The sequence below is a fragment of the Lipotes vexillifer genome, unplaced genomic scaffold (genome assembly GCF_000442215.2).
Source record: "Lipotes vexillifer unplaced genomic scaffold, Lipotes_vexillifer_v1.1 scaffold469, whole genome shotgun sequence".
NCBI lineage: Eukaryota > Metazoa > Chordata > Mammalia > Artiodactyla > Lipotidae > Lipotes > Lipotes vexillifer.
Window position 1 is genome coordinate 643043 of NW_006788006.1, and position 11498 is coordinate 654540.

At 43.3% G+C, this 11498-nt stretch overlaps 1 pseudogene; it reads right to left on the reverse strand.

Moving 5' to 3' along the window:
• Nucleotides 1-2023: 2023 nt before the first annotated feature.
• LOC103077834 (inner centromere protein pseudogene) lies at nucleotides 2024-3931 on the reverse strand (annotated as a pseudogene).
• Between the last annotated feature and the right edge of the window lie 7567 nt (nucleotides 3932-11498).

An 11498-nucleotide genomic window follows, 5' to 3' on the forward strand; every position in this document is an offset into this window, starting at 1 on the left:
TTACTTCTTCCTTTTCAATTTGGATTCTTTTTATTTCTTTTTTTTCTCTGATTGCTGTGGGTATGACTTCCAAAGCTATGTTGAATAAAAGTGGTGAGGATGGACATCCTTGTACTGATCTTAGAGGGAATGCTTTCAGCTTTTCACTGTTGAGTATGATGTTAGCTGTGGGTTTGTCATAATATGGCTTTATTATGTTGAAGTATGTTTCCTTAATGCCCACATTCTTGAGCATTTTTACCATAATTGGATGTTGAATTGTATCAAAAGCTTTTTCTGCACCTATTGAGCTGATCATATGTTTTTTTATTCTTCGAGTTGTTAATGTGGTATATCACATTGATTAATTTGAGAATATTGAAAAACTCATCCCTGGGATAAATCTGACTTGATCATGGTGTATGGTCCTTTTAATGTATTGTTTCATTCATTTTGCTAGTATTTTGTTGAGAATTTTTGTATATACATTCATCAGTGATATCAGCCTGTAATCTTCCAGGACAATTTAAGCAATACAAATACCTAAAATTTCAACAAGTTTCTTAAAAGAAAAATATTATGCCTTTGATATCACTGTGCACATAGCTTTAGGAAGCAGTAGTCATCTCAAAAACAAAAATGCAATGTTGAGATTTCAATTCCACTATTTAAAAAATGCATACCCTACATATACATGTATACATATGTATCTATACATATATATAGTGAAAAAATGAATAGGATGAAAGATTACTCTTAAATTAAATAATCTGACTACTGAGAAAAATCTGAAATCAGATTTAAATATTAACTTTAAAGTCACATACAGTGAATAAATATATTTTTCAAGTTGTCACTCAACCAATATTTGAACATTTTTAATGATTCTATATTGAAGACTACTCATTTTATCTTGAATGGAGTCTGAATGTTAGTAAGCCAAATTGATGGTTAATTTTTTTTTCAATCTGAAAAATGTGAATATGCTCAAATAGCCTAATAACAATTCATTGGTAACTGAGTGAATCCATATAAATACTTCAACACATAAGTAGTGTTTAAACTTTAGTTATTGTGAGAAATGATCTAGGTCATAGGGGATCAAGGAGAAGAACATGAATTTTCAATTTTATATGATTCACAGATTATTAACTGTCACTTTAAAAGCACTCCAGGTTTTGAGCAAAACAACATTTAGCACCACCCCAGTGCCAGTTCCAGCTGTATCTGCATTCTAGACAGATTGGGGGTGTGTCAACAGTGCTTAATGTTCAGCTGTTCACCATAGCCCCACTGCCAAGATGAAGGGTCGTCAGCTACACACAGCATCTCTGCACCGTTTGCTAATATACCTGGGCAATAAGTAATACAGTGTTTGTATCTAAGGCTAGAAAAAAATGTAAAAATACTTTTACTCTCTTGAATGAAGTTTATATGACCTGCATTTGATCTTATCATCAAAATTTTAGTTCAAGAACTAAAAAGGCTGTATCTCCATGTAAGCATAATGAAATTGTTCACTATGCTTGCTTCATTTCTTTTACACAGGAATTAACATTTACTATTTATTGTCCTTTATGTTTTATACACTAGGTTGATTCAACAATTGATGAATTACTCTTATTCAGGAAAAAAAAGTGGAATGTGGATACCTTTAGGTTTAATTCTGTCCTTTTTTCCCATTACTTTGTTTTTCTTCTAAGCTAATTAACTTTAATCCTTTTTTTTATATAACAATGTCTTCAGAAGACAAAACTTGAAGTAACAATATATCCTAAACGTCTGCTAGGGAATCTATTGTAGCTTGGGAACTGGGCAGTATATAGGAGTATTTGTCTCATTCCTGAAAATGACTCCATAGAATAGTACTTGCACCCCTACCCCCCTTTCCCAGCAAATTGTTATAACCTCAATTTCAGTTTTCTAGAAGATATCGTCTCTAATGACAAACTGTTTCCTGCATACAGGTTCAGTAAAAACATTGTTGTACCAAGTTTTAATGTCCTGGTAGAAAGCTGCTCACTTTTGACTTTCAAGCAACACTTTAAAAAAGCTCTTGGGGGCCCCTCTCCTCCTCCTCCTCCTGCTGTAGCCACCGGAACCTCCGCGCCTCCTCCTCCTGCTGCCTCTTGAGCGCCTCCACCTCCTCCATCTTCTTGGCCTTCGTCTCCGTCTTCTCGTCGATTTGAGCAAACTTCCGCTCGATCTGCTCCTTCTCCTGCTTCATCCTTTCCACCCGTTCCCGGGCCTGCAGCGCCTTAGGGAGGCGCTCCTCACGCTTCAGCTTCACCTCCTCCAGCCGCCGCCGCTTGTCCTCCTCCACCTTCTGCCCGCGGAGCTGCTCGGCCTCCTCCTAACGCCGCAGGTTCTCCAGCCGCTGCCGCTCCTCCTTGGGGTCCATGCGCAGGGCATCGTTGCGCTTTAATGAAGGATTTCATGCTGCTGCTGTTGGGGGTCGAGGTCGGGGTCATGAGCAGCTCGTTCCTCTGCACGGTCTGCAGGAGGGGCCGCACCACCTTGCTGGCGGGACAGGGCGGGGAAGGGGTCTTGCTGCTGGGGGGCTGCAGCTCCTCACCCCCCAGCTGCTGCTCCTCGTGCAGCTCACTCACTGCCTGCTTGTAGCTGCGCTTCCTCCTGACACTCGGAGGCGGCTCCTTGGGGCCATCTGCTTGGTCAGTCTCGGCCTCCTGCCGCCCTTCAGGGGGCGTTCCCTGGCCGCCGGCTGCAGGCTGCTAGCCGGGCATGCTAATGGCGATCTTGGTGGCACTGCGGAGCCGCAAGGCACTGCCATTGCTCTTGGGGACCTCCGGCTCGGCCGTCTCCTCCGGTTCAGCTTCCTTGCTGGGCTCCTCCGCCTTTGGGCTCGCTTTCTGGGGCACCTCGACATGCAGGAGCCTCTCCAGGTAACTGTGGCAGATGATGCGGGCGGAGGCGGCCGGCTCTTTGGTGGCCTTTCTGGCAATCCTTCTGCTTGATCTTCGGACGGTGCTCTCCTCTTTGGAAACCAGGGAGTAATTCTGAGCCAGCGAGACCTGGGGACCCGGGGAGGACGGGGCGATCAGGCTGCGCCGCACCGACCCGCGGCCCACATGGGAGCCCGTGGGCGTGGGGAAGTTATCCGGCAGGATGGGAGCCAGCACCCGCTCCCGCCACGGGGAGGCCGGAGAGCTGCGCGAGTCCTGCGGGCCTGGGGAGGTCGCGGCAATTCTGAGCTTGGAGGCGGACTTTCTGCCCCGCCCCCTCGGCCCTTGGGGTCCTGGGGTGTAGTTATCAGGGAGCTCACGGGACAGACTCCAGTCTCCCGGCCTCAGGCTTCTGGGGTGTTGAGTCCTCCTCCGAGGTCAAGGTGATCTGGGAGGCCAAAGCCGTGGCCGGAGCCGGGGTCGGGGACGGAGCCTGGGCAGACTGGAGCTGGCTGAGGTGCTGCTCAGCGCTCCGGCGCTCGCTGATGCCAGTCTCCACCACGGGTACCAGCTGGCACTGGGCCAGGCTCTCCTTGGGCTTCTTGGTCAGCACCGTAGGAGACTCAGCGGTGGGCGAAGGAGTGGCTGCCACGGAGGTCGCTGCAGCTGCGGCCGCAGCACGGATCACCCGCCGCAGGACGGAGCCGTTCTCCCCCACCACTGTGGCCAGCTTGTCCTTGTTAACGGAGGCGCCGGGAGCTCTGACGGCTGCTCCGGGTCTTTCTGCGGGACAGCCTTCTCCGGATGGGGTCTCTGTTTTCATCCTGAACATAAGAAATCCGTCTCTTTTTCCATCGGTTCTTCTGAGAAGGTGTTTTGGGCATCAGCTCGGGCTCTTTGCTGAATTCTCTGGTGAACGTGCGCTCGGCCTCCTCCTCTATCTCCTCCAGCCACACTATGTCCTTATTGTCCACGTTGTAGACAAGCCCCATGAGCTTCTGGTCACAGAGCTCCAGCAAGTGAATGGGCCCTGGTGCTGTCGTCTCCATGATGGCTCTGTTCGACTGCACCGTGTCTCCTAAGTGCTGCTCCGATACAAGTCCGGCGCCCTTCCCAGCACAGATCTCAGCCCGCCCGAGTTCCACAGCTCCCGGCTTCCAAAGCTCACGCAAGGAGGCAACCTACCATATCTTCTTTATCCATTCATCTGTCGATGGACATTTAGGTTGCTTCCTTGTCCGGGCTATTGTAAGTAGTGCTACAATGAACGTTGGGGTGCATGTGTCTTTTTGAATTATGGTTTCTCCAGATATATGCCCAGGAGTGGGATTGCTGGATCATAAGGTAGCTCTATTTTTAGTTTTTTAAAGGAACCTCCATACGGTTCTCCATAGTGGCTGGACAAATTTACATTTCCACCAATATTGTAGGAGGATTCCTTTTCCTCCACACCCTCTCCAGCATTTATTATTTGTGTAGAGCTGCAATGAACATTTTGGTACATGACTCTTTCTGAATTCTGGTTTCCTCAGGGTATATACCTAGTAGTGGGATTGCTGGGTCATATGGTAGTTCTATTTGTAGTTTTTTAAGGAACCTCCAAGTGGCATGTGGGATCCTCCTGGACCGGGGCACAAACCCGTGTCCCCTGCATCAGCAGGCGGACTCTTAACCACTGCGCCACCAGGGAAGCCCTGTAGATTTTTTGATGGTGGCCAATCTGACCAGTGTGAGATGACATCTCATTGCAGTTTTGATTTGCATTTCTCTAATGATTAATGATGTTGAGCATTCTTTCATGTGTTTGTTGGCAGTCTGTATATCTTCTTTGGAGAAATGTCTATTTAGGTCTTCTACCCATTTTTGGATTGGGTTGTTTGTTTTTTTGATATTGAGCCGCATGAGCTGCTTGTAAATTTTGGAGCTTAATCCTTTGTCAGTTGCTTCATTTTCAAATATTTTCTCCCATTCTGAGGGTTGTCTTATTTACGGTTTCTTTGCTGTGCAAAAGCTTTTAAGTTTCATTAAGTCCCATTTCTTTATTTTTGTTTTTATTTCCATTACTCTAGGAGGTGGGTCAAAAAGGATCTTGCTGTGATTTATGCCATAGAGTGTTCTGCCTCTGTTTTCGTCTAAGAGTTTGATAGTGTCTGGCCTTACATTTAGGTCTTCAATCCATTTTGGTCTATTTTTGTGTATGGTGTTAGGGAGTGTTCTAATTTCATTCCTTTACATGTAGCTGTCCAGTTTTCCCAGCACCACTTATTGAAGAGGCTGTCTTTTCTCCACTGTATGTACTTGCCTCCTTTATCAAAGATAAGGTGACCATATGTGCATGGGTTTACCTCTGGGCTTTCTATCCTATTCCATTGATCTATATTTCTGTTTTTGTGCCAGTACCATACTGTCTTGATTATTGTAGCTTTGTAGTATAGTCTGAAGTCAGGGAGTCTGATACCTCCAGCTCCATTTTTCTTTCTCAGGATTGCTTTGGCTATTCCAGGTCTTTTGTGTTTCCATACAAATTGTGAAATTTTTTGTTCTAGTTCTGTGAAAAATGCCAGTGGTAGTTTCATAGGGATTGCATTGAATCTGTAGACTGCTTTGTGTAGTAGAGTCATTTTCACAATGTTGATTCTTCCAATCCAAGAACATGGTATATCTCTCCATCTGTTTGTATCATCTTTAATTTCTTTCATCAGTGTCACAATTTTCTGCATACAGCTCTTTTGTCTCCTTAGGTAGGTTTATTCCTAGGTATTTTATTCTTTTTGTTGCAGTGGTAAATGGGAGTGTTTCCTTAATTTCTCTTTCAGGTTTTTCATTGTTAGTGTATAGGAATGCAAGAGATTTCTCTGCATTAATTTTGTATCCTGCTACTTTACCAAAATTCATTGATTAGCTCTAGTAGTTTTCTGGTAGCATCTTTAGGATTCTCTATGTATAGTATCATGTCATCTGCAAATAGTGACAGCTTTACTTCTTCTTTTCCGATTTGTATTCCTTTTATTTCTTTTTCTTTTCTGATTGCTGTGGCTAAAACTTCCAAAACTGTGCTGAATAATAGTGGTGAGAATGGGCAACCTTGTCTTGTTCCTGATCTTAGTGGGAATGGTTTCAGTTTTTCACCATTGAGGACAATGTTGGTTGTGGGTTTGTCATGTATGGCCTTTATTATGTTGAGGTAAGTTTCCTCTATGCTTACTTTCTGGAGGGTTTTTATCATAAATGGGTGTTGAATTTTGTTGAAAGATTTTTCTGAATCTATTGAGATGATCATATGGTTTTTCTCCTTCAGTTTGTTAATATGGTGTATCACATTGATTGATTTGCATATATTGAAGAATCCTTGCATTCCTGGAATAAACCCCACTTGATCATGGTGTGAGGATCTTGCTCAAGGTCATACATGTGATGAAGGGAGGCTCAAACCCAGGGCTGTCTAAATCAGACCACTCTCAGGAAATTCTACTCAGTACTCTGTAATGGGAAAAGAATCTTAAAAAGAGTGGATATCTGTATATAACGGATTCACTTTGCTGTACAGCAGAAACTAACACAACATTGTAAATCAACTGTACTCCAATAAAAATTAATTTTAAAAAAAGAGAAAAAAATCAGACCACTCTCTTAAGCACAGTATTATGTTGTCTCTAGTCAAACCTTATTTTAATAATAGCTCAATTTCCAAGGAAACAGGAACCCTCTAATATAAAAACTCTTATTTCTGGAAGTCAGCTCCCCCACCAAGAAATATTCTGTCTCTGAGGCTGTAGGCTCGGAAATAAATCAAACCCTAGAGTAAGATTTATTAAGATTCCCCTAGTATTTTAATCTGACTTCCTTTCATTGTGATCAGGGTGAGCACAGTATCATATATATATATATTTACTTGTACCTATTCCTTTTAAATTTTTATTTACATACTTTGATCTTTTATCATCTTAAGGTTTTCTATTCTTATTGGTTTTTTCTGTTTTTTTTTAGTTGAAGTATAGTTGACTTACAATATTATATTAGTTTCAGGTGTACAGCATAGTGATTCAGTATTTTTGCAGATTATACTCCATTATAGATTATTATAAGATAATGGATATAATTCCCTGTGCTATACAGTATATCTTCATTGCTTATCTATTTTATACATAGTGCTTTGTATCTGTTAATCCCATACCCCTAATTTGTCCCTCCCCCCTTCCCTCTCCTCCTTGGTAACCACAGTTTCTCTTCTGTATCTGTGAGTCTTTTTCTATTTTGTGTACACATTCTTTTTTTTTCAGATTCCACATATAAGTGATATCATACAGAATATGTCTTTCTCTGACTTATTTCACAAAGCATAATACTCTGTAGGTCCATCCATCTTGCTGTAAATAGCAGAATTGCATTCTTTTTATGGCTAAGTAATATTCCATTGTGTGTGTGTATACACACCAGTTTATATATATAAACTCCAGCGGCACCAGTTTACATTCCCACCAAGAGTGTACTAGAGTTCCCTTTTCTCTACATCCCTGCCAACATTTGTTATTTGTGGTCTTTCCATGATAGCCATTCTGATAGGTGTGAGGTGATATCTCATTGTGGTTTTGATTTCCCTTATCTCCAGGACAAGAAGCTCCTTTCCTCAGTCATTTATAAATCAGGGCTTGAGCTTTGTCACTTCAAGGTCTCAGCTGCTCTAAGTGGGATGTGACTCCTCAAGGGGTCATAGAGGTACAGCAGCTTTGGGGTCTTAGCCAGAAATACTCATCCTTAGAAGGAACCCTCAGTTTCTCTTTAGTCGTAGATATGAGGTCAAATAAAGAAACTTGAACCCTACACTCTAGGACAGGGATCAGAGCTCTGTCCTTCCCTCTCCTAACGCTACTAAAATAGCTCCATTACCCCAAAGACAATATTCCTTAAAACTGTGCTGTCCAATACAAAATGGTAGCTATTGGCCACATATGGCTGTCTAAGTCTAAAATAATGAAAAATAAATAAAAACTTTAAAAATTCAGTGCCTCTGTCATACTAGCTACATATCAAGTGCTCAATAAGCTATGCATGGCTAGTCCACCATAGTGGACAATATAGATAGAGAACATTTCACAGAGTTCTATCAGAGAGTATGACTGTAGAAGGATGCTGCCTTTTCTTTATAACGCTCTACAGGGATGCCCCATCAAGGCAATCAGGTATGTTGCTAGCAAATTTCTCCTATTCCTGTTTTAAAATGCAATTGGCTACATATGGTAGAAACCAGACTACATGGCCTAACCAAAAAAGCTTTTTTCCTCCTGAAACATGAGTTCTAGAGCTAATCAGTTCTAGGCTGGCCCTCAAGTACTCAGGATCCTTCTACTTTTCTGCTCTACCACCTTTAGCATGGGGTTTTCACCCTCATGATCACAAAATAGCTTCTGCCCTTCCAGCCATTGCAACTGCATTCCAGGAAGGTAGGATGGAGAAGCATAATATACAAGATATCCCATCATCATTTTCCATTTTAGTGCATTCTGTCTGGCTTCAAAATTTCACATCTGCATCTTTTGCCTGAAGAATTTCTCTAGTCTTCCCTATCCATGTGCACAGAGAATTAATGCCCCAGGAATCACTCCTTAACCAAAGACTGACAGGAGCTGGTGTATAACTCACTTGCTTATTGGGTGAGATAAGTCTGAAGCACATACATTACACTGGCTCCAGTCGTTCCCCAGCAGGAATAATCCCAGTTGTCCATGTTGGTAACTGGCTTGATAAACATACCCTTTACGGCTGTTTTCCCTTGCCTGACTCACAACTCCACTGCCTGGGACCACTAAAATCTTTGTCTTAAATAGACTGAGCTACATTTCCTGAGCCATACAGTGGCTTGATTGGCAGCGCCACAAAAGATATGCCTACCCAGAACCTGTGAATGTGACCTTATTTAGAAAAAGTGTCTTCACCAATTTCAGTTAGTTAAGGATCTTGAGATGACATAATTATTGGTTACTTAGGTGTGCCCTAAATCCAATGACAATTGTCCTTATAAGATACAGAAGAGGAGAAGACACAAAGAAGAGAAAGCCCTATGATGTAAAGGCAGAAATTGGAGTGATGTGGCCACAAGCCAAGGAACTCCTGGAGCCACCAGAAGCTGGAAGAGGCAAAGAAGTATCCTCCCCTAAAGCCTTTACAGGACGTGCATCCCTACTGATACCTTGACTTTGGATTTTTGGCCTCCTGAGCTGTAAGAAAATTAATTTCTGTTCTTATAAGCCACCCACATTGTGGTAATGTGTAACAGCAGCCACAGGAAACTAATACAGACGATAAGGAAGATTCTTGGAATATTTGGAGGGTTACAGGAAGCAGCTGCCATTTGTGGAAATACACACACACACACACACACATACATACTACTGAATATCTATTGATTTGCCTCACTGACATGAAGCAACAGATGGAGCTGCAACTGTTCTACATTCTGCTAGATTCTCTTTGAATCTCTCTGCCTCTTGGGCCAAGTGTGTGTGTTTATCTCCATGACAAAGAGCTCTGGGTTCTGCAGAATAACCTCATCACTGAGGTCAGAAGCAACACAGTTGGTCACAGGCTTTATTCCATCCTCATGAGTTTCCATCTCTTGCTTGTAGCTTCCAGCCTGCCTTTGATCACACCCCACGTGACATCCATCTTCTCTTTTCAGGATAAACCCAGAAAGCAGGTCACATATTTTACAACAGATAACTTCTGTGGTCAGAGATAAATTTATCTTGTTCTGGCTGGCATGAAGGATTGAAAGAATGAAAAGATTATCTAATCCAATCCACAATTCCCCTCAAAAAATGATCTATATTTCTCTTGTCCCAGGGGATAAAATCAAATCCAAGCCACAATCCCCCCCAACAAAAAAGTGATCTATGTTTCCCTTGCTCCTTTATTTTTTAAAACCCAGACTTATAAAGAAAATGGAGCTGGAGCAGGTTCCAAGGATTGGAGGAGATAAGACATGCATCCTTTGTTGGTATGTCACACCTTGTGTGATGGCCTGGGTTGTGTCCCCCCCCAAATTCATATGTTGAAGTCCTAACTCCCCATACCTTGGAATGTGACTGTATTTGGAGAGAGGGTCTTTAAAGAGGTAGTTAAGTTAAAATGAGTTCATTCAGGTGGACCCTACTCCAATTTGACTGGTGTCCTGATAAGAAGAGGAGATTAGGACACAGACACACACACACACACACGGAGAAGACCATGTGAAGACACAGTGAGAAGACGGCCATCTATAAGCCCAGGAGAGGGGCCTCAGAAGAAACTAACCCACCTGGCACCTTGATCTCAGACTTCCAACCTCCAAAACAAAAATAAATTTCTGTTGTTCAAGCCACCCAGTCTGTGGTACTTTGTCATGTTAGCCCTAGAAAACTAATATACCCTGCTTCCAGAGGAGCCCTCTGGGGACACAGAACACTGACCGTGGGGTGGGTGGGGCTAGAAGCTGAAATTCTGGTTTGAGACTGGGATCTCCAAAAAAGTTACCCATGGTCAAATGTAGAGTAGGATGTTTTATAAGTGGAGGAGCCTTTTGCCTTTTCATGGACTATTTCCAAACTTTGACCATAATTGTCTCCATGGTGACTGAAAATACATTAAAGATTTCTGGAGCCCTTCTCCCAAGTTCTCTCAATTGCTTATGCTCAAGGGTTCTCTTAGGATCCTAAGGAATGGAGGATGGAGCATCTCAAAACATACCCATGCTTTAATCTCCCTCCCCTCTTTGGGAGAGGTAGGTGCTCAAATGAAGCTTAATTTGATTTAGAAAAAATTAATGTCATGTTTCTTGGACAAAAGGATCATGGAGTTGAGTTATATCTATAGCAGCTAGAATCATGTTACCTTCTGTTTACTTGTGTTTTCCCCACACCTTTAGTAAGGTCTCATGTAATGTCCCACTTGGTTCATTAGGCTGTAAGAATATAACACTAAAAGTCCAACGTCCACCCTTGTGGAGTAAGGAGACACAGAGCCCCCTGAGACCAGCATGGGGATGTCCAGGCCAATTAGTCCCAGAAGTCAAGAGTCAGGGCTACAAGTCCCAATTACTCATCCCCATGGGAGCTGCTTCCCCTATTCCCAACCATGGGGTGTATGAAGTAAAGGGTTAACTCAGAGGATAAAGGGTACTCAAAGCCTGCACATCCCAAGTAAAGGACTGGCCCTAGACTGCCTCCTGAAAGATGACCTCTAAGCCCCTGGGATATCCTGCCTGATAAAAGTGTCTTTGTTTACCTGAGGCCTTAATCCATGCCAGGTAGTCTGTGCTGACAGTGTAGCTGATGATGAATGCCTGTTTGTTTTACCTGGGACTCTAGCAATGCTGTATTAGTTTGACCTCTGGGGGGACTAAAGAGTGGGTTGTGGGGCTTCCCTGGGGGCGCAGTGGTTGAGAGTCCGCCTGCCAATGCAGGGGACACGGGTTCGTGCCCTGGTCCAGGAAGATCCCACATGCCACGGAGCGGCTGGGCCCGTGAGCCAGGGCCGCTGAGCCTGCGCATCTGGAGCCTGTGCTCCGCAAGGGGAGAGGCCACAACGGTGAGAGGCCCACGTACCGCAAAAATAAAAAAGAGTGAGTTGTGAAGGTCAGCA